Here is a 23,478-nt window from a genome sequence, read left to right as displayed (position 1 = left end):
TGGCTTTCAGTTCATGGTCATTCTTACAGACTGTCAGCTGGAGTAAGAGGCAGTGTTCCATTGTGCTGATTCTCCTCCTGACTCCCTGACCTTCAGATTGGTCGGCAAGGTCCCCATTGTCCTCCTGCGCTTTGCAAACTAAGCCTTGAATTCAGAGGTGAGATCTACCATCACAAATAAATGTGCAACAATAGACCACACAAAACCCTGATCAAAGAAGCAGACTAGTTTAGGTCAGAGACACCTAATCTTGGAACACCCCCACCCTAAAGACCTAATTTCAAAGGATTACAGTGAATTGAACGAATTAGAAATGTTTGTCTGAGAAAAAAACAAAAGTCATTTGAATGAAAAAGACTTTTGGTTTTCACTCCCCCGAATATTTCTGATAACCCACTGTCCTCCAACCCCTTACTTACCTCTTGGCGGCACACCTCCTTGCGTGCCACCATCTCCTGCTGCCCTTTGCAAGGCTGTTTCCCTTCACTTACGTGAATGGGAGCAGGGTCATCTTTTGTTCCCAAATTTGATTGAATAGGGAGCGTGGGACACCCCCGCAACCCCTGATGGCAGAGGTGCGGGGGACACCCACGAAGCCCCTGCAGCCCTTGTTCACTATAATGACACTGAATGGGGGATTTATTCGAAATTTTCGGCTGTAGAAATTTTCATACAGCTGATTTTCGAATAAATCTCCCATTCGTTTTTTTTATTCGATTAAATCTCACGATACCAATTTCAAAGGGCCTTGTTAGGAGTTTGGCAGTAGTACCTCTTGAATAATGTTACAGCATGCTGTAACATATTTGCACCACCAAAATGTATACCTGCCATTCCACTAAGAATACCCAATCGATCCCCTAAGTCGTGACTGCATTTCCCAATGTATCTGTAGGCACACGTAAAACATAGCTCTTACAGGTTTCCCTGATTAGACCAAAGTTATTGACTGGAACAAGGAAAGATGTATGTTTACCCTTCCCACACGAGTATATGTAACTACTGAACGTAACATGTTTGTTTCAACCGTCTCCTACAGGCCTCTTGTACCTGGTTTCTCCAGCGCCCTGAAGTCTAAGGGCTTGCGCGCGCTATACAAAGTTAAAAAATAAATAAATATACATAAATAACAAGTTTTGGTAGATATCTGTGGGGACTGGGTAAATATTATATGCCTTCTAGCAAATAAATGTTACGCAATTTAGAAATGTAAGTGGGTCTGGTCACAAATCATACGTGCAGTGGCGTAGCGGGGGACCACGTCACTCCATGTCCTCAGAGGGCCCTGCGACTCCAGAAATAAATTTGAGATAGAGGCACTATAGCTCCTCCAACTTGCACCACACAGGAAATACATATTAATTTCTTTTGCTGCGGGGGTTGCAGGTACTCTAGCACCAGAGCACCTCTACTTCCTGCTGCAAAGGACATCATTAACAATTTCCTTTGTGGTCCGAGATTAAGGCATTCTGGCTCCGGCATTTCACAGTGAAAAGGGAATAATAATTTCTTTTGCAGAGGGAGATGGAGGGACCCCAGAGCGCCTCCATCTAAAGCCATTTTGCGGTTTAAGATAGAGGCACTCTGGCAGCAACTCCATCTAGCATTGCATTTCGTTTGCGGCGTGGGATGGAGGCCCCAGCTCCACTGCGCATGTCAGGAACCAGAAAGCTCAATCTACCTGAGAGCTTCCTGGTTCCTATCAAGGTGGGGGAGTGCAGAGCTGGAGTTCTACTGGAGAGGAGTCTCCAGGAAGCCAGGTAGCTGAAAACAGGTAAGAAACAAAATTAGGTGTGCATGTGCATGTGAGGGTGCTATATCTTTATTATGTATGTGTGTGTGTGTGTGTAGGCTTGTGTGCATGCAATGGTGTGTATTATGTATGTAATGTGTGTGTGAATGAGTGAGTATATGAGTGTATGGTATGTGCACATGAGGGAATGAATGTTGCGTGAATGTTCTTGTGCTGGGCCATGAACCTGGTTTTGGTGGGTGGGGGGCACAGGGGGTAGAGGGTGGGATGCACTACTACTGCATTTTTAATGGGCATCCATGTTAAAGCAAATATTTGTGATATTACGTGGCTAGATTAGCATTTGGTGCAGCCAGTCTAGCCATTTTTTTACTGTGGCATTACATTTTCTACTGGGCATCTATAATAAAGCAAATATGATATGTGTTATTACGTGGCTAGCTTGGCATTTTGGTGCAGCCAGTCTAGCCATTTCTTTCTGTGGCATTACATTTTGTACTGGGCATCTATAAAAAAATGCATGTATGATAAGTGTTCTTATGTGCCTAGCCTGGCTTACATTAGAGACAGTTTGGACATGTTTTCTTATTTCGGCATGGCATTTGTAACGGCAAAGCCAACAGAATATGTTGTTACGTGTATGGGAGATCCATCTTGGGCTGTTTTCTTATAGCATCATATTTAGTATGTAGTATTATTGGCATTATGCGCAAAGCACAAATGAGTATGTTCTTATATGGGAATACTGGCATATGTTAGTGCAGACAGCATGGAAGTATATGGGCAGAGTCAGTGTGAACATGTTATTTTAATGGCACATGTTGTGGGGAAAGACATTGAAATGCTTTGGGAAATGTTCCTGTACACTATTGGGGACTTCTATAGGATTTTTTCTATTGACGTTACCCTACAAAACCTTTTGAAAAACTGTCTGCTACCCGAGTTGTTTTACGGAAAGTGGGCTCTATAATGCACCATGTTGACTGCCATTATACGCCGAGGGGAGATGAAAGGCAGGTCCAGCCAGGATTCATAACGTACCTGCAGGTCCATGCTAAGCTCACAATTACGTTTTCTCCAGCCACCAAAAGTCCCAACTAGAAGACTTTTCCCCACTTTTTGCGCTGTTATACCCTCCCCCACAAGAGGTCGGCTAAAGTTACCCCCCCTGCATTGATTGCTAACATGATGAGTTATGCACAGGCTGTCGGAGAGAGAGAGAGCATGATCACACACTGTAAGAAATAATATTTATTTTTAACAACTATATATATATCCTTATTTTTCATTCATTGAGACCCCAAAGAAAACAACAAACTAATATAGACTCAACATTTGAACAATCCTGCAAGTGGTCGAAAGCACCCTCCTGAAACGAGCCTAGTTGCCTCCAGATATACTTAGATTTCAAGCTACGGAAAAGTTAATCTTTTATTAATTTCCCTTTTCATTGAAAACGCCGTGCTTGCCGGGGTCTGGTTTGCCTATTTATAAATCGTACGAAAGTTCCATTACGCTTCCCCCTGCAGAGTTTCAGGCCGGTCCTAGTGGAGTCTGTAGAAGGCAGACCACCTTGGAGCTTGACACCAGCCTCGCTGTACCAACTCTTCTAGTCTCTTTTGTAACAGTCGGATTCTGGCACATGATGGACAGCCTCAGATGTCTACTGCAAACAGCTCACAGAAAAAAGAACCATTCAAACACAGACATAGTTCGTGTGGGCGCTACCAGGCAGGTTTTTGTAATTGACGTTGTTGATGCAATGGAATGGAAGTTATCATTATCTTTAGAAGCTACCCTATGGGTACAGCGTAAAAAAAAAACAAAAACAAATGGTGACTATTTTGACAGTCTTAAATTTACAAAATCTCGAGATTTTGTGGCAAAACCTCTCAAATGCATTTGCAAGTTGTCTGGTAGCAAAAGGGGAGATGCTGTGGCTGTTCTCGTTGGTCCTCGAGGTCCGGGGTCCTTATGTGATTGCAGGCGGGGGCCCTGTGTCCTTGTATTGGGTTTCCCTGTTTGTGTCTCTGCGTTAAATTCTCCCTCTCTGGGTCTGTTTGCGTGGGGCCTGGTTTGCACCAGGTTGGAGTGGATCTTCTTGCCTCTGGAGCGGATCCGTTGGTCTGTTCTAGTCAGGTGTTCCGGCTGGTGTGGGTGTTCTGCTCGCCTGTTGCTTGTCCTGCCGGGGCACATGGCCTCTGCTGTGGTTTGGTCCCATGGGCGCTCCTCCTTGTTGAAGAGGGAAAATGGGAGAGTCCCTTCGCCCCCATTCTCATCCAAACCATGGCCTAGGACGTCACGCCCCAAGCACCGCCCGCGAGAGGAATTCGACCCACTCACTTCCGCACCAGACGTCACGATCCTCTGCGGTCACGCGGCCAGGGAGCATGCCCACTGATCAAACCACGTGCAGGAAGCTCAGGTAGAAATGACGTCAACTTTATGGAGCAACTCAATTACAACAGTAACCACAAAACGCCATCATAGTTAGAAATGCCATGATGACATAGCTACCAGAAAAAGAACACACGTGCCACCATGCACATCGGTCACTCACACATCAACCTACAAGAGGAACTTACTCAGTGCTATGACACAGAGGACTGTATACACTCACATACATGCATTGTTGTTATTTTCACATAGGCCACCTCCAGAACCGCAGAAACGCAAGATGCCTGAAGAGCTCATGTATATGCTTGCCGATGCTTTTTCGCCACTAACACCATGGAGACGCCACCCTACATATCTACTAACACATATTACACTCTGTCACCCCTCGCGACCCCAATATTATGCATCATGTACTGCCACCCAGAAAATAGGCCCAGGTAGGCCGCAAAGCATGAGTCCCCAGGCAGAAGCCTCTCAGACGAAAACTGCAAAGCGCTGATCACGCAGAATGAGCCCCAATGAGAAGTCCACAGCCAAGGCCGCAATGTTGCAATTTACATGCGAAGCTCCCCGCGCCAAGGTCACACCTGCCACTGCTAAACGCTCGTAAGAGCCGAAATACAAATCAAATGCCCATAATTTTGCTCCAGCTACGGTCTCTCCATACGTGACCAAGCTGGCCTGATACGATGCCAAGCCTCACAGGACAGAAGAGCGCTGGGGTCTCACGCCTGGGGCACAGTCTGCAACCATGAAGTAACAAGTTGGACACCTACAGTGATGGGAAAGACATGCACATTAGCCACTAGTCAGACCTGTCCATTGTCAGCCACTGACACATAGTTATACTTTGTTGCCAATACCAGGTACACCGCAAGCTGGGAACGGCGATGGTCCCAGGCTTGGGGGATCGCGGGTGAACCAATAAGAATACGAGGGGCTCATCACCGACACCATTATAGTTAGCCAATCACCAAGTGTCCCCTTGTAACAAATTCGGTTTAACAATTGTTAGGGACAGCCCAAGCGTACCACCTGACCCTTCCTCACCCACCACCTGACCCTTCCTCACCCAATAACCCTCTTTTCTATAGGTAACCATACTGACCCTACCACTGGGGGAGCCAACCTGAAGTGGCGATAGGTTTTGGGGATAGTTTTCCCAGGTGACGCAAGTAGCGTGTCATACCACGGTAAAAAGGGCCTGCGAGCCCCACTGATGATGAGAGCCTCCCGGATGCAACTGGTTACGAGTGGTCTTCCCTGCCTGTAATAAACAGCAGTATCTACCTTGCTCTTGTGTGTGTCTCATACTCCTTTTGGGAGGCGGGAGGAGTTGGGGCCTCCCCAGCCCTGGAGGTCCGCGGACGGCCCTGCCGACTGCCAGGAAATCACCCCAACAAGTTGGAGGCACTGCTGAGATCTGTTTGAAATCCACCTAACCAAAGGGCAACCACTACAAGACCCCTTGCGTTGAGGTAGCCAGGCAGTGTGGCCCCCTCTGCCGTTGCCCCCTTTTGAGGACTACAGGACCATCGTGGAATTGTGAGACGACCAGACAGCGCAATCCGGAGATTGGCCCTCGGGAGACGACTTGAGAAGTATCCCGCCCGCGGTTGGCGAGTGTCCAGACATGGTCCAGATGAGAGGAGGTGGCGAGCTGATTGGGAGGGTTGCCCGCGGTCGAGCTGCCCCTGCACACGAGGACTTGATGTGAGTATGGCACACACAACCAGCAATGTAATGTTGTGCGGGAGGGGGGAGGAATTGTAAAAAGGGTGGCGGGCGGTTGTTACAGGGTGTTGAAAAGGATTTTGATTAATCAGCAGTGATAGATGTGTGAGGTGTAGCGGGACAGGCATGAGGGGCGTCCCCTACAGCGTCACGGAGTGAATTGGGTGGGGCTTCGAGCACCCATGTATGACTGGCGGACAGCTCTGATTGGTCTAGATCGCGGACACCTGTATAAGGGAGGTGTGGCTTTCCTATGAGTTGACGTTGTAGATCAATGATTAGATGAGGATCCCTACTATTTGAGTGTTTTAGCTCGGTGGGTAGATTGTTTCCCAAGTGCGGAAGATAATTTGCTGGTTAAGCTCCCCTAGAGAGGGGGCGTATCACACGCGAGGCAATGCAGCGTGCGCAGTCCGATTGTAATAGTTAATTTATTGTTGATTACTCCACTCCAGACGAGGTGGGAAGACAGCTGTGGGGTTCACGGGGAAAAGGAGTGTCAAAGATATCACACGTTCATTGGTTGTGTAATTGTACGTACCGGTAGTAGCTTGTAGAGGTTGGTGACGTCACCCATAAGGCTTGTATAGGACACGATAATCACCTCGTATTCATCCAGGTGTGATGAGAATAGGAACTGCAGTGAGGGAGGGGCAAAGGGGGAGAGGCGGTCGTGCACAGAGAACGCCGGCCTGCGCTCGACAAGAGGGGCAGGAGGGGATAAGGAAGTACAAAACTGCGTGGGCAGTGAGGGCGGGGGAGGAGGAGGAGGAGTTAAGCTGAAGGCGGGCCCAGTATTGGCAACACAGGAAGGTGGGTCGGCTCAAAAGCACGTCACACAGGACACGCAGCCGCAGAGGGCTCCGTGCGCCACGGCCAAAGGGGGCCATAATTGAAAATCGGGAGAAAAGAAAAGTAAACGCATTGTAATAAAAATTGCCTTCCTTTGCAGCGGACAGTTGAAAGTCCCCAGTTTACGGGGCCAGGTAAAAGGGTGATATTGAGAAAAGCAAAATTGTAACATGTCCACGTTTTACGGGTCGGGGGCGGGAGTGGGATTAGGGCTCAGAGAAAGTGCTTTAACCCCCCCTTCAGCATATCTGCATGACATTAACACCACACAGAGAAGAAAATAGTAAAATATAGTATTGAATGGACACAAGGAACAGACAACAAGCTAAGGGTATCATGGCCGCCCAACGGCAGCTTCGACACATTTACCCAACACTCCCTGCTGACATATCTACACAACACATACAAAGGAAAGAAGTTAGCAAGTCATTTAGAGATCTTCGATTTATGGAAGATGTTCCAGGGGTGTGCACCAGGAGTACCAGGGATGTTCCCAATGCAGGGGGTAAAGGAGGAAAAGGAGGTAAAGGAGGAGAAAGTGAAAGGAGGCGGTGGGGGTACGGCACCAAAAAACCCACCCAGTACTGAAGAAAGTGAGGAAGAGGCAGAATGATTGTTCGCGGTATCGGAGGTAAAGGTGAAGAAGGAAGGGGCAGAGGAAATACCGATAGCTAAAGTAGTAAAGAAGGAGGAAGGACGGTTGTATCCACTAAAAGGGATGAGAGAAGCAGCCCGCTCACAACTAACAGCAGCTCAGGGATATTCCAACCCTGCATACAGCCCACCGCCATACGCGTCAACGGATAGTTACGAAAAGGGGGCGGGTCGAAGAGCACAACAGAAACAAAACTAAAAGAGGCAAGCACGGGGGGGCGGACAACGGGCACTGAGAGACTTTGCAAACGTAGGGACAGATGAATGGATAGCGCAGAGGTGGTCTAAAGCTCCGGGGGACGCTAACAGGGGAGGAGGAGGGAGCAGTGAGGAAGGTAAGTAAGGAAGAGACGGACAACCTACAGACAGGGCATGGGGTAAGTAAAAAGGTAAGAGGTCAATTGTCACAGGATGAGGAAGAGATGTTGGAGGAAAGACTGTCAGAATTAAGGGAAGTACGGAGCGCACTGATCAGACAGTTCGAGCAAGAAGCGCAGGAAAGAAAGGAAGAAAGGAAAGCAAATAAGGATGAAAAAGCGAGGGTGAAGGTACAAGAGGAAGAAGGGAAAAAGGAAGAAGCACGGATAAGAGCGATTGCGGAAAGAGTGACACGCATGGGGCAACAGGAGATGAGAAGGAAGGAGGAGGAGGGAGAAGGGAATGGCAGGGAAATGGGACTATGGAAAAAGAAAATAATATCAGAGAGCGTGCGAAAATAGGAAGAAGGAAAGGTTATAGAAAGCATATTGAAAAGGGAGGGGGGAATATGGGGAAGCAAGGAAGAGGAGGAAAAGATATTAGGAAAGTTGAGCAATGCAGTAATGGATGAACTATGCAGAGCACGAGCAGAAATAGGTGGTGAGGTAGTAAAGAAAAAGAATGAAGAAAGAGGAAAGAGGAAGATGGAGTATGGGGCAAAAAAGTATACGCGTCAGGATAAGGAAGTTGCAACAACATCAACACAAAGGGTCATAGAGAGGGGAGGTGAGAACACAGACATAGACCTAATAGATTTAAAGACAGTAACGGGGGGGGGGAATGCACAGAGTGGGGATTGACATTTTCAGATGGATTCTGCAGTGACGAGGAGAAAGGGTCGAGCGGAGGACGAAGTGAGGAAAATAGGGAAAGTTTAGGTAAACTATACATAACACGCACTGACTGCGGGTTTCCCCTGGGAATGTTGGACACGAGGAGAGCAAAATACAGAAGAAATGAAGAGTAGACAAGACGACAGAAAAACACCACGGCCACTAACACCAACCCTAGCAAACACGCCATATGTTAACCGATTTAGGGACCTCCCGCGGCGCAAGCAAGAGGAGCGAGTTGACACACAAAGAATGGAGCAGGAAGGTAACAGAAGGGGGAACAAGAACATAGGAAGTGATAGAGCAACATACTGTAATATTGACAGTATAGGAAAGTTACCTAATATGGAAGAAGTTGACAAATACACTAACGTATCCCCACACAAACGAACGCCAGGGGAAGTGAGGGAGTACAATTTAATGCCACACATGGAGAGACGGGGATCTAGACCACAATATGTCCCATGGAAACATGCAGATAAAGAAAATATTAAATGCAGACTTCCATCTCTGAGTGGAGGAGCTGGGAAATGGATATATGAGATGGAAAAACACACTGCGGGTCAAAGGTTAGCGGTGGGTGATGTAAAGGGGTTGCTAATTTCAATAGTGGGGGATGCTGCAGAGGACATTTGGAAGAGGGCGGGATTCCCAGGGGTAACAATAAACGACACGTCACATGATAGAGCGCCATTTGCTAACTGTAGGCACGCTCTATGGCAGGCATTGAGGGTCCAATACCCAGACACCTCAGACATAGGAGCAATAACGTCAGGCAAGATGCGTGAGAATGAAGATCCTGTCAATTACATCCAGGAGATTCAAGAGAAGTGGCGCCTGGAAACACGAGAACCGTGGGACAAAACACTAGCAATATTTTACCACATAGTAGTACACTGGTACAAGGGCTCCCAGAGCAAGTGCAGAGACAGTTGAAGAAATTAGTGGGAATGGAGGCTAAAGCATGGCCCGAGATACAGCTGACAATAGTACACCAATGCAGGATGTGGCAAGAAAAGATTAAACAAAAGGAGGAAGATAGAAAGACAGAGGAAGCGAAATTAGTCCAAAAGAAACTATCCAAATATACCATGGAGGGCGCACTAATAACAACACCAACCACCACCCAGGTTGCAGTAACACAAGACACTACACAACAACAGGTAGCACCACTGCAATCAATATGGACAGCAGGGGTACTCAGACAACAAGGGGGATATCCATGGCAAGCACGAGAGCCACCAACATGCTGGATATGTGGACTGGTAGGACATATGTCATGTACGGTTTATAGTCATAATGTCGAAAGTCATTTTTTCGAGAAAAAAAATGTAGAAAAAAAATGTCGAATTTTTTTTTTAATGCATTTTTTTTCGAAATGGGGGTTCCCCCCCAACCCCCATTTTTTAATTTTTTTTTGTTTTACCCATTTTTTTATCCCGAACCCCAAAATAAATATATAATTTAAAAAAAACGAATTCGACATTTTTTTTTTCGACATTTGTTTTTCGAAAAAATTGTCATTCGACATTATGTTTTCGAAAAAATGACTGACCACCTTCACGTACATATAGAATGAGGCCGGCATAGGCAGCGTGGGGAGAACTAGGACAGCAGGGGCATAACGGGGAACAACAAATTTACCAACAACAGCAGCCACAACAGGGGGTAGAAGCACTACCACAACAGCAAGCCACACAGCAGCCACTACACCAGCAAGCACAACTACAACCACAGTCACAGCTTCAAACATACACACAACAACAGCAGCAAGTACAACACGTACAGCAACAACAAACACAGCAAGCACCACCACAACCACAGCTACAAATTCAAACATACACACCACAACAACAGGCAGTTAGAGCACAACAGCAACAGCAACATATCCAAACATTGCAGCAACTTACACAAATACAAGACAACGTAATATCATCCACTGACACACCTAAACAACAGATACAGCTGGGGAGGGTGACAATATTGGGTCACAACCCTTACACAGGGAGCGGACAGTCACTATACCCACAATAGGACAGCCCACAGACATCTTTGATGTGTCCCATCCTATCAGTAACACCTAACCCTGCGGAGGAACCGCACATACAGGTGGCGATAGGTGACAAAAATGTTTCCTTCTTAGTTGACACAGGGACCACTAGGTCCTGTATAAGGGAGGGAAAGTTCAACTTGTCAGGCGAAGCTATGCACACTCAAGGATTTTCTGGGGCTCGAGGGTTGGTTACCTTCACTGATAACATATCCTTAGCTGTAGGAGATCACAATATTTCTCTCCCACTGCTATATTCAAAACAATCACCAGTAAACATACTAGGGAGAGACATCATGAGCAAGTTGAACATGACCATCTCCTTTACTGAAAAGGGAATAGTTTGCTCCAACCAGGCATTAACATGCTCACAGCACGCCAAATACTGCAGGCTTATTGCGGCAAGACAGTGGCCAGGGCAGAACCAGTAGATGGGGACATCTTCCAATATGGAACAGACATGGCAATAGCATGGCTACCAGGAATTGAATGCAAAATTTGGAGGAGACCAGCAGCTTACCTTTTCAGACCCGAAACACCTGCTAGTGAAATGGAAGGAGCAATGATATCAGTGAGCATTGAGAGCATTGTGGCAACCACAGACTACATTGCAGTGGATGCCCATGATAGGGAGCGGAGGGCATTGAGAGCAGCAATAGCACTAGCTGAGGGATGCCGACTAACACAGGTATCAGATGAGGAGCACTTCTCGTACGATAATGGAGATGGGGAGATGGTGTTTGAGATGAGCGTCAACATCTGGTTAAGAGTGACGTACAAAGAAGTAGCACAGATAATGGCAATGGCACTACAGGTGAAAACATGGCTGCTGAAAGGTGTAAACGTTATGATGATGATTACATCACGGAATTACTTAGTAACTCGACACTGTTTGGAGGAGAACTGGGCGATACATCTAACCTCACTAGTTGGGACGAATTAACCCAGACTAAAAAGAGACTTATTAGGTCGGAACTGCACGGCAATATAATGTTAAAATATTTGAGAAACAGCATACTACCAATGGGGCTCGTAGTAAGAAATGAGCCTAGGATTTTTCTAGAGAATAAGGAATTTCTATTACAGTGGAGTTACATCGGAAATAAATGCAGCAGGGATTGGGTCATCCTGATAATCGATACCGCCAAACAGACCACAGAAGAAATAGCCATAGACCAAAAAAAACTGGAGGAAGAAATCAAAAAAATCGTCCCGATTGAACAATACAAAAAACGACTAGAGGAATTTTTGAGTGAAATAAAGGCATTTAAAGAAGACCTAACTAAAGAACGAATTAGGAGGTTAAAAAATGACATACAACAATTCACTCATGAAAAAGCCTTCCCATATGTACAAGAGAACTACTTCACTAAAGAAAAGGAGGAACAGGTGCAAAAACAAGGCAACACCAAAGAAAATTGTGATGAGGTCGTGGTCGGAGACTTCTGGGACCCATCTCAACTTTTTGGCCGCTCTTATTATCTATTGTGGCCAAGCATATTGATTTTGCATTCTTTCTATAAATAATCCAATTGATGAATTATATGTCATGATTTTTTATAGATTTTATACTTTATACCCATTGTTGTTTGGTATGAGTCGATTGTTGGTTGATGGATGTATGTGGATGAATGTTTGAACGATTGAATAGTATGAATTATATTATATAGATGTGTTCTTAAAAAATTGTTTCCTGCTATGTAAATTGTTGCCATAAGTGCAGATTAAATCATGATTTGACTCATATTTAAACTTTATCAGGTTTCATAAAAATCCTTGATACCTACCTTTAAATTGTACCCTCTGGTTGCTTTTCCATGACTAATTGCTATATTAATACCCCAACCCAGAGTGTGGGGTCTCCTGTGTCCTTCAGAAAAAACAACACCAAAAGACGAGTAAGGTTCAGAGGAACATCTGATAGCTCCAGGGAAGACAGCACGGGAGAAGGCAACAATACAGGGAGAAGAGGGCATGCCCCTGATTCCAACACGGGCAGAAGGGGCCTCAGGAGAGGAGGCGGTACGAGAAGGAACAGCAATAGAGGAAACCGCAGTGGACAACATTTTTTAGGACAGGACCAACAAGAATGGGACCCAGACCAACGGGTGATGACACGCAGCATGAAGACACTGTGGTAAATCTTTCTGACTATGAACTAACCTCGGAATAAACGCAGGCCCTGAACAAAGGCCTAGGTTTTGTAACCACCAACATGCATAATCGCTTTATCTTCCGAGAAGAGTTCTCAGAATTTATAAGAAAAATCCACCTGAAACAATTCTTCGACGACAAAATTGAAAATACCGAATCAGACAGAGGGCTACACAGAAAATCCAACTTCTGCACCCAAGCGCATACACAAAAGCCGGAAGCCCGGGTTTTTGAAAAAAGGGTGATACAAGAGATCGCTAGTTTGGAAGAGAAAATAGAAAAAGAGAAAACGTTCCAGAATCTTAACCGGGCTGAGAAGGCTACAGACATTGTTATTCAACGATTCAATAATAATTCGAAAAGCGGATAAGGGTGGAACCACGGTGGTCCTGAATAGGAAAGACTATGTAGGAGAGTGTATGAGCCAACTAGGGGATAGTAACAACTATCAAAAACTGGAAGGAAATCCAACACAAAAATTGGAAAGATTGATCCATCAAAAAGTAACAAAAGCAGAAGAAAGGGGATGGATAACGAAAAAAGAGGCGGATTTCCTAATAGTAGACAAACCGAGGATCCCACAATTTTATATACTCCCAAAAATACATAAGTCACTCACTAGACCACCAGGGAGACCGATAGCATCGGGTGTGATTCAATTTTGGAGCCACTGTCAAAATTTGCTGACCACTTCATGCAACCGATGGTCAGGGAGATGGCCTCATTTGTGAAAGATACCACCCAGATTATAAAAGAAGTAGCGGGTAGACCTTTTGACATGACCAAGGAGATCTTGATCAGTCTCGATGTAATAGCTCTCTACACTAACATACCACAGAGGGCATTGCTCGAGGTATTAGAAGAAATGCTATTAACAGAAAAGGCCAATACCAACACCCCTATGTCTTTCATCATGTGGTGTGCCGAAATGGCATTGATGGAAAGCTATTTCCATTTCAATGGCACCTTTTACAAACAAATACAGGGCACGGCCATGGGTGCCACTCTGGCTCCAAGTATCGCAAATCTCTACATGGAGGCTTTTGAAAAGAACTGCATCTATAGTGATACCAATCCATATAAAAAGAACACACTACTCTGGAAAAGGTACATAGATGACGTTCTGATCATTTGGAGAGGAGAAGAAAGCAATGCAATCCTTTTCTTTGAGTGGATAAACAAACAGAACCAACATCTAAAATTCACTGAGAATTCCAGTAAGGAGGAAATTAATTACCTCGATGTCACAATCAAAGTGGACCCACGGAAGGGAGAACTCCATGTTAAACCATATAAGAAACCTACTGATCGTAACGCTTTGTCACACTACACGAGCTTTCACCCGACCCATACACATGATAACTTACCCTTTTGTCAGTTTCTACGTTTGAAAACGAACAGTACCAATAGGGCAGATTATAAAGAAGGAGCCCAAAAATTGAGACCGAATCTACACAGAAGGGGATATCCGACAAATCTGACAAAAAAGGCCATGAAGAGAGCCGATAATAACAACCGAGAATCAATCCTCGAACAAATCCCCAGAGAGAAAGACATAACCTCGTGTTTGTTAACACATACAGTAACCTCTCAAATCGGATCCAAAGAATTGTCCATCGTAATTCGGGCATTCTAGAGAAAGGGAAAGTGACCTTTGATCGCATTTCGAAGGAGCAGATCGATTAAGGACCAGATCATGCGAAATGATATTACTAAACAGATTCAACCACAACTGACCCTAACAGAAACATGGGGCATGCGGGCACCAGAGGGGCATTATCCGTGTGGATCCTGCGTATGTTGTCAACAAACCAAAAATAGATCTAGGTCTGAAAAGCCCATGGAAACAAAAATTACTCACAAACTGTAACTCCTGCTTCGTAGTTTATGTTATATGGTGCCCCTGTAAGAAGATTTATATAGGGAAGATGGAAAGAAAAATTAAGATCCGCATCACAGAACATAAAAGTTGCATAAAGAACAGAGTGCATTCTGCCCATTTAGTTGGACACTTTATAGAAATGTTACACAAAGCTGAAGACCTGAGGTGGCCAATTACCTGAGGTGGTCAATTATCTATCTAGTGAGGCCCACTAATGATACCAATCTAGATAGAAGAAAGTTATCACAGAAAGAAAAGGAATTCATTTTCCTAACATAAAGTACAGAATTTGGGTCTGAACGAAAAAACAGGGTGATGAAGTCCACCTTACTCAAACAGTCACAAGACACTAAAATGAGGTGCCTAACACTGTTGTACATGATATATATAAGATCAGTTAACAAGTCCATCCCACATGGGTCAACGTAGATTCCCCTCAAACTACAACACTGGAACACAAGACTGGCTAAAGAGATTATTGGGCACATTGGAACTCAATCACCCGAAAAGGCTTTAAGTCGAATACAAGACTAAAGCCCGGAAGAAATTAAAAATTATTTCCAACTCCTAGCTATAGTAAGAATTTAAAATGTAATAAAAAAGAAAACACAGTCACATCGGGTTGGGTCAACCAGTTAGATCATCCTGACTCTGGATTGGGAGTGCAGAGTCAAGAGATGGAACTGAGAGTGGGACCCAACAGTTTGTGATTCCCCCACAAATATGGAGGCACAATAGCCAGTCACATGAGTTTGATAAGTGGGGTATGTAGTAAAAATATATATATTGCGGTAGAAGCCGCCATGGGGTTTGCGGATAGCCTTTTGCGTGAACCCTGTAATACTGGACGAAAAACAAGTTCCGAACATGAGTCTAGGACATCGCTTGTCAGAAACTGAAATGTGGATGACATAGCGGATGGGCTGTAAAATCTTGGAGTCGAGCCCAGCAATATGAATAATTTCTCTAAAAAGAAGGTACACGTTTTTATAACTTACGTGTTAGAAAGCCGGGGGCTTTAGAAGCACATGAAGCATTCCCGTTCTGGTGCATGCTGCTACACCGTGTGTGCTCAGTGAGCGCTCGAGCCTCACAAGATTGTGAGTGGGGGGGCCGAAGGCAGGAGACGGCTAGACGTATAAAAAAAGAAAAGGTACAAGCTCCTAGTTATGCCCCCCTGATCACGTGAAAAGGTGGTCACGTGAGGATGCCAACAAATAAAAAGTAAAGCTTGACACTGATGAAAAGCAGGCGAATGGCAATGTCAGTAAAGGACCAAGCGGACGGAGGAGAAGGCAGACGACCCAGACAGGAGCTGGGAGAGGAGCAATCTGAACCCCAGAAGGGGCGGGACAGCAAAAGAAACCCCAGGTAAGACTGGAGGGACAGAGAGCGATAGTAGACTGTCTCAACAATACGGGAAAACAATAGACTGGGTCAGTTTAATAAAAAAAGAATGATCTAGCTTTCCTTTCCCCGCTATTTTTTCTCTCCCCAGACACAACGTGGAGTGTATCCATTTATAGACCTATTGAGGACCCCTCACTGCCAGCCCAAGATACACTGGGTCATCCGCTAAGCAATGCCAATTGAAGCCAACACAATCTGAAAAAAAAACGGGACTACTACAGCTAAACTGACTTGTGGGGGTAAGAACTAAAAGAGCTATTGTGCATGCCTATGTATAAAAACGTACAGCTAACTAGATGCTAGGCACAAAATGATGTTAGAGGTCTCAGAAAGGTTGATGCAGTGGTAGAGACCTTTGGTAGATGTATGTTGTGTTGTGTCCTCCACGGTCAGGAACACAGAGACCCAATATAAACCAATCAGAAGAGAAACTAAGGAAGTTTTTGCACAATGGAGGGATTTAGAGGACCAATTTAAACAAGCAGTTAAAACAACATCTTGACACCTGGGGGTAATAAGACCATTAAGTTAGTATGTCATATTCATGGTAAACCATCCCTGAGTAGTGAGGTGAGAAAAAACTCACGATGCACACTCTTTGTGTTTTCGAACAGGGGTAGTCCCCAGTGGATCAACAGAAGTGGCGAGGAGCAGTTCCCTAACACATATATCTGGAGGTGTTGTGATGATAAAGACAGGCCAAAGCCAAGCCAAAGCCGGAACGAAAAGAAACTAGGTGATCGTTGCAAAGGTAAAAGATAGGGTAATGCTTATAGACATATTGTCACAAATAATATCGCATTTAGAGAGGGTTAGAAAAAAACAATTATGAGTGACCTGACCATGTAGATACTGCACCAAGTTAAAAGAGAAATTATGTCTAACCAGATGAAAAAAAAGGAGTTAGCTAAGTTAATTATTCCCTTCTGCTGCAAAATTTAGTGCAGCGGGTTGTATGTAATAATAATTACAACCGGGATGTTTCTCGAGGATTAAAATTCGAATATCCTACACTTGCTTCTCACAGATATCCCTTTGGTGGTTTGACCTGAAAAAAGGATTAAAGGGAGGCCAGTTGAAGTTAACCCCCCGAAAAAATCAAAAAAGAAGACAAACACAAATGTACATTTCTAATGAATGTGGTACAAAAAAACCCTGAAGAAGGTCCTAGCTATAAGTGTGACAGTGTATAGGAATGAAACATGTCGGGTATGGTATGAATGATGCATGAGAGAAGGAATGGGTGATATGAACACAGAAAGTTAAATACTGTACGGACTGGGGTGTGCTTCTCTATGAGTGAGGATAGCGAACAACAGATCCCTATTGAGAAACTACTCTTGTAAATTGTTAATCAATTGGAGTACTACAAAATATTGAACTTGTACAGTTGAATGGAATACTATTGTGAAGTGTCTGTTTTTTAGAAATTGTTTATATAGAACTCTTTAATATTGTAGATGTGTAATATTTTACCAAAGATTTGATATAAAAAATTAAATAAATATTTTTGATATAAATTTGAATTGTATGTGAGAATGTAATGAATGTTAATTGCATACACAAAGGAAAACCCGAATGGCCTTGGGGAAGCAAGTGACCCTGTGAACAAATTATATTGTTAAATCTTATTTTTGTAGAGGGCTGTTCACAAGAGGTCTAGTTAAATATTTCCTCTAGTCTCCCACGAGTGTGTTGTGAGAATGGCACTAGAGGCACCAGCCACTACAGAAGTGCCATTTTATGAGGATGACCAAGCAGCAGTACCAGCATCTCTATGGACCACTAGTCCATATGATGTAGGTTGCATAAAAAGCATTGGAGGAGTGAAGATAAAGTTGAGAAAAAGGGGCAATGCTGCCCAGAGTAAAACAATACCCACTATCAAAGGAGGCAGATGAGGGGATATATGAAACAATAACCGCCCTAGTGAACCAAGGAATACTGGTACCATCAGAGTCCCCCATGCAACACTGCGGTGTATCCTGTGCGCAAGGCAAAGGGAGGGTCCTGGTGTTTCATCCAAGATCTAAGACCCCTCAACCACATTGTAGAAGCAGAATACCCTATAGCAGCTAACCCAGCCACTATACTGTGTGGAATATCAGCAGAGGCATCACGGTTCACCGTGATTGACCTCAAAAAAGCTTTCTTCTCAATACCTCTACACCCTGACTCACAAGTTCTAACAAGTTTCACATACCGCAATTCAAAATGGAAGCACACAAGGCTACCACAGGGGTACTGTGAGTCACCATCCATCTTTAACAGAGTGATACAGATGGATTTGGGTAACATTGAAATGGAAAGAACAGTGCTGCAGTATGTAGAGGAGAAGTTCAGGAAGGACTCTGTAAAAATGCTCACAGTGTTAGCTGAGAAAGGGTACAAGGTAGATAAGGAGTAATTGCAGTACTGCCAAGAACAAGTGCTCTACATAGGCCAGTTCATTTCACAAAAAGGAAGAAACATTGCACCACAAAGAGCACAAGCCATAACCAACACACCACAGCCACAGACAGTGAGAGAATTACAGCAATTCCTAGGCCTATGCAACTACTGCAGGGCATGGGTTTTTGGCTGCAGCTCATACATAGGACCACTGCTTGAGGCCCTCAGAGAAGCACAGAGGGGGGAGAAAAAGTTGGGATGGACAAGAGACATGACAGAGGCCTTCAATGAACTGAAACATGCCATCTCAAATGCACCAGTAGCAGCCACACCAAACTATGAAGAACAATTCTACATATTTTCACATTGTGATACAGCAGTAATGAAAGCAGTACTGACACATAAAACAAGCACGGGGCACAAGTCAGTAGCATTTTACAGCTGACATTTGGATCATGTAATGTTGGGTCACTTCCCGTGTGAACAGAGCCTGGCAGCAGCAGAATTTGCAGCAGAAAAATCATCATCAATAACAATGGGGTGCCCCACCACACTGTACGTGGAACACGCCCTTTTTGCAATATTGAATAAACCAAAATCTACGTTGACGACTCAAAGAGCAACAAGTTATGAAATAATACTGTCCAGACCTGAATTGAAAATTGTGAGGTGCAGTAACGTAAATCCAGCACGATTTATAACAGAGGTAGTGGAAGACGACAACTACACTCATGACTGCACACAGGCCATTGAAATGTACTCAAGCACAAGGAAATGAGGAAAATGCCGTAGAAGGGGGTGAGATAATGTACATAGATGGGTCCTCAACAATTGACCAGAGTGATGGGATAAGAAGAACAGGCGCAGCAGTAGTAAGACTGAGAGATGATTGGACTTACGTCCCAGTAAAATGCATCCAGTTACCACAACACTATTCAGCACAAGCAGCAGAGCTAGTAGCACTGATCTTAGCCCTCCAAGAGAGCCATGACAAGAGGGTGACAATATATTCTGACAGTGCATACGTCACATCAAAAGTGCACTCAGGGCTGATAAAATGGCAATGAAGAGGGTTCAGAAGAGATAAGTAGCCCGGTGCAGCATGCTTTACTACTTGCTGTACTAATAGAAGTAATTGAGGATCCTAAAGAAATAGCCCTAGTGAAATGTCAGACCGACACTAATGGGATGATCCAATATCAAAAGGGAATGAAACAGCAGACGCACATGCTAAACATGCTGAGTACTTTGGCGAGGCATGGACCCTCCCAGAAAAACAAAAAGATAAGGGGGGGCAAGACAGATGTTGATGAAGGATGGGTACACACACATCCCTGAAACTCAAATAATGGAATTACAGGCAGCAGCACCTATGGCAGAAAAGGAACTATGGGTCAAAAGAGGATACACAATGTCCCCCACAATACAGGCAAAATAGTGATGCCCCTAGGCCTAATGAAAACAGCATTGGTCCAACTACACCACCCCACACACACAGGAAAAGAAGTGATTGCAGCACGGATAAAGGAAGCCTGGTTCTATCCTGAGTTAAATTCACACGTGGCAAACTTCATTAGCAATTGTCTCACATGACAGCAATTTACGGCCGGTCACACGCTGCAAGTGATCAAAGCTACTATACTCCGGCCCGAAGGACCCTTCCTACACTTACACATTGACTACGTTGACATGATCAAGGTATGTCAAGGGTACAGATACATGATTGTAGTTGTATGCCCATTTTCCAGGTGGATCGAGGCCGATCCATGCTCCCATGCAGACGACTTCAGGGCAGCGAAGTTTCTGGTGAGGGAGGTGTTCCCGAGGTGGGGAGTATGCGAAGTGCTACGGTCTGACAATGGCCCACACTTTGCCAACAAAATGTTCCAACACATAACCGCCCTCTTGGGTACAAAACATAAGTTTGCATGCGCGTTCCACCCACAAGCAAATGGCGTCTGCGAATGCCTCAATGGCCTCCTAAAAGAAGAAATAGCAAAAATTCAGCACACAACCAAAAAGAGTTGGCTTTACTGCCTCCCCTTAGCCCTGTTTGAATTGAGAAATAGACCAGGGTCGGACCACCACCTCACACCCCACGAGGTGGTGACCGGACGCCAAATGCACCTTCCTCTCACACCACCATCAAGAGCAGTAACAGACTGTCATTCTGCGCAAAATGTTTTTGGTGAAGAAATGTATGAATATGTCTCTTCCTTGGTTACTAGTGTCGCCTTTATCTCTCAACAGATTGAACGGACACGGGGTGGGTCGAAGAACAACCAACAAGGAGAAACAGCAAACGAAGAACAGGAACAACGTGCACAGTGGACAGTAAAAGAAGGGTACCAAGTGCTCCTAAAAAATGTCAACAGGCGGTGTAACACACCACGTTTCACCGGCCCACACCAAGTGGAAAAAATAGCTCCTCGAGCTATTAAATTGAAAAATAAAAATGTGTGGTCCCACCTCCATGACATCAAGCCCTACAAAGCACAGACCCCCCTGTACGTCAACGAAAGGGCCAATGCATCAGCAACGACAACTAACGACAACAAAAACACAGCCCAGACACCAAAACCCCCTAAAGACATAAATGACCAATCACCCATAGCCCACCCGATGGTTACAAGATCCTAGAGTAAAGTAAGCCCCGCCCAGCCACTACCCAATGAAGGACATTGACTGATGATCATCAACGTACACCACACTGTGTAGACACGTGCATGCTCTCTTTTTTTGTCTCGCACATGCAGGTACCGAACAGTAAACGTTGTATATGAAATATAAAAAGAAGGAAATATACGTCACTAACGCATGCGTCATTGCCCAGAGGTAAATGCTGCCCGCGGATGATAACACCCCACACCAATTTGTTTACGTTATAAAAAGACCAAAACACTTAAAGAAAATAAGAATACGTGTGTATTATATCACGTCCCTTTTGGCAATAGAGCAATCTTTCCCGCATCTCCACAAACCATTTCCTGCCCTAGGAAATAGGACGGTAAGGAAAGCATGGTAACACCTTTTCGCCTTGAATAAAAGATACTAACAAAATAACACACATTTTTGAGAATTTTTCAGGCAGGCATCTATACCATCTAAAAGAAAAGTGGCTGCAGGACTGCAGCAAAGGTAAGAGAGGTATGCCAGTGATATTAGCAATTGTATTAAAATTATAGGGATATTTTTCATCACTGGTCTACTGGCTGCCACTGTTTGGCAGGCACACTATGCTTCATATGCTATGGCATCACCTCCTACTAACCCACCCCCCACCATGGCTGCAACAGGTATGGTGTCAGGTGGTACAAGTAGCACAAGAGACAACAGAAAGAGAGATAAACGCAGTGTTTCTATTAATACCCACGGGGTAGACACATACCTTACAGAATCAGCACACGTCACAAACAACGTGTGGTACCAGCACATGTCCAAAATTGGTAAAGGCACAACTAAGGACAGCTGCTATGTATGCTCGTTGATCCCCTACGCCATGAGCGTATCTAGAACATTTGTAGCAACCGAGGTACCTGCAACATCAGTGGAGTGCCTGATATACTTGGCCTTGTTCCAAACACGAGGGCGATTTCAAGGAAGAATAGCAACACTGAAATGGAAATCAAGGGATACATACCGATATGAAAATAACTTTATAAAAACACTATCCATGTACGACAACTACTGGCAGCATACGCAAGGGCTCCAATACGTGACGGATGGACCCGACAAAGGAGAAACGAAGGAGGTTACATTGAACTACCTACCATGCGAATGGCACGCAAGAGAAGTTGCTGAAATACCTGGGTGCTGGGAAAGACCACTAATATTAATATATGGAAAGGTATACACTAAAGAAGGATGGGTGGACAGAGTGGTAGGAAGCAATATGGTGACTTTGGCGAAGACTACAGTGATAACAGTTAAAGAAGAGAATGATAAATGTTACAATGGATGGATGATGAGCGCAACCCTAGTAACTTGGCTAGATAAGGAGGAGGAACCAATAACAATACTTTCACTCACAGCACCTACGCTATGTTATCAGCACAATGGGAATATTGATGTCTGAAGAAATGATGGTTGCAAAAGAACAGTAAAGATTCCAGAGGGGGGTGCTGGAACAGCAGTTCTGATGGATCACTTCTGGGCATGCAGAGCAAGGGCATACCACAGCTTGCCACCGTCATGGAATGGAGTTCGCACTATGGTACACATAAACGTACCGTCCTTCATAGTACCACAGAAAAACATCAACATGGGGAACTTCCCTAGGATGGACAAAGGGAACAGATGGAAGAAGAGGTCAGTGAAGATAGGAGAAGATGAAAAACAGGACGACACGACCAGCCTGTCCAGAGTGAAAAGACAAGGGGAACCATTGACGGGGAACTACCTGTGGGGAAGGTCAGAAACAGCTCTGAGTGACATCCCACCAGAACACAGACTGTTTAGCAGAGCGGCGATGTTCTTTTCCTCCATAATACATCCAGGAATGCAGGCATATGCAAATGCGAAGTGGCTCCAGATCACAAGGTTGGAGCTGATGATGACAAACTCCACCGTTAATGGATTCAACGCGATAAAAGAAGAACTGAGGGCAAGACGGATGATAGCACTTCAGAACAGAAATGTGCTGGATCTCTTAACAGAAATGGAAGGAGGTGTTTGCGCAAAGATTGGGAGCTCATGTTGCACGCTCATCGCCGGTAGCCAATCAGGTGGAGAATATGACAGGACCCGGAAACGGCCCGTAATGCCTGCAACACTATATAATAGTGCTTTCAATTCATGTCATTGGATTGAAAGCAGTATTATTATGGCGGCGGTGCCACGTTCATTTTGCTTACCATAGCACCGAGAATCATTCAATGCTATAGTAAGCAAAATGAAGGCGGCACCGCAGCCGAAATAATGCTGCTTTCAATCCATGTCATTGGATTGAAAGCAGCATTATTTCTGCTGCGGCGCTGTCCGCGAGTCGACATAGTTATGTGGGCGGAGCCTAGTTGAGGCTCCCGAGTGCGGAGGACTAGAGGACATGACTTTGGGGTTAGGGCGGGGGCGGGTACGTGTTTCCGGCAGTTGCCGGTTGTGGAATATAAAG

Source organism: Ambystoma mexicanum, chromosome 2q (assembly GCF_040938575.1).
Source record: "Ambystoma mexicanum isolate Mex_15411 chromosome 2q, UKY_AmexF1_1, whole genome shotgun sequence".
Lineage (NCBI taxonomy): Eukaryota > Metazoa > Chordata > Amphibia > Caudata > Ambystomatidae > Ambystoma > Ambystoma mexicanum.
Note: the sequence above shows the minus strand (reverse complement) of the source record.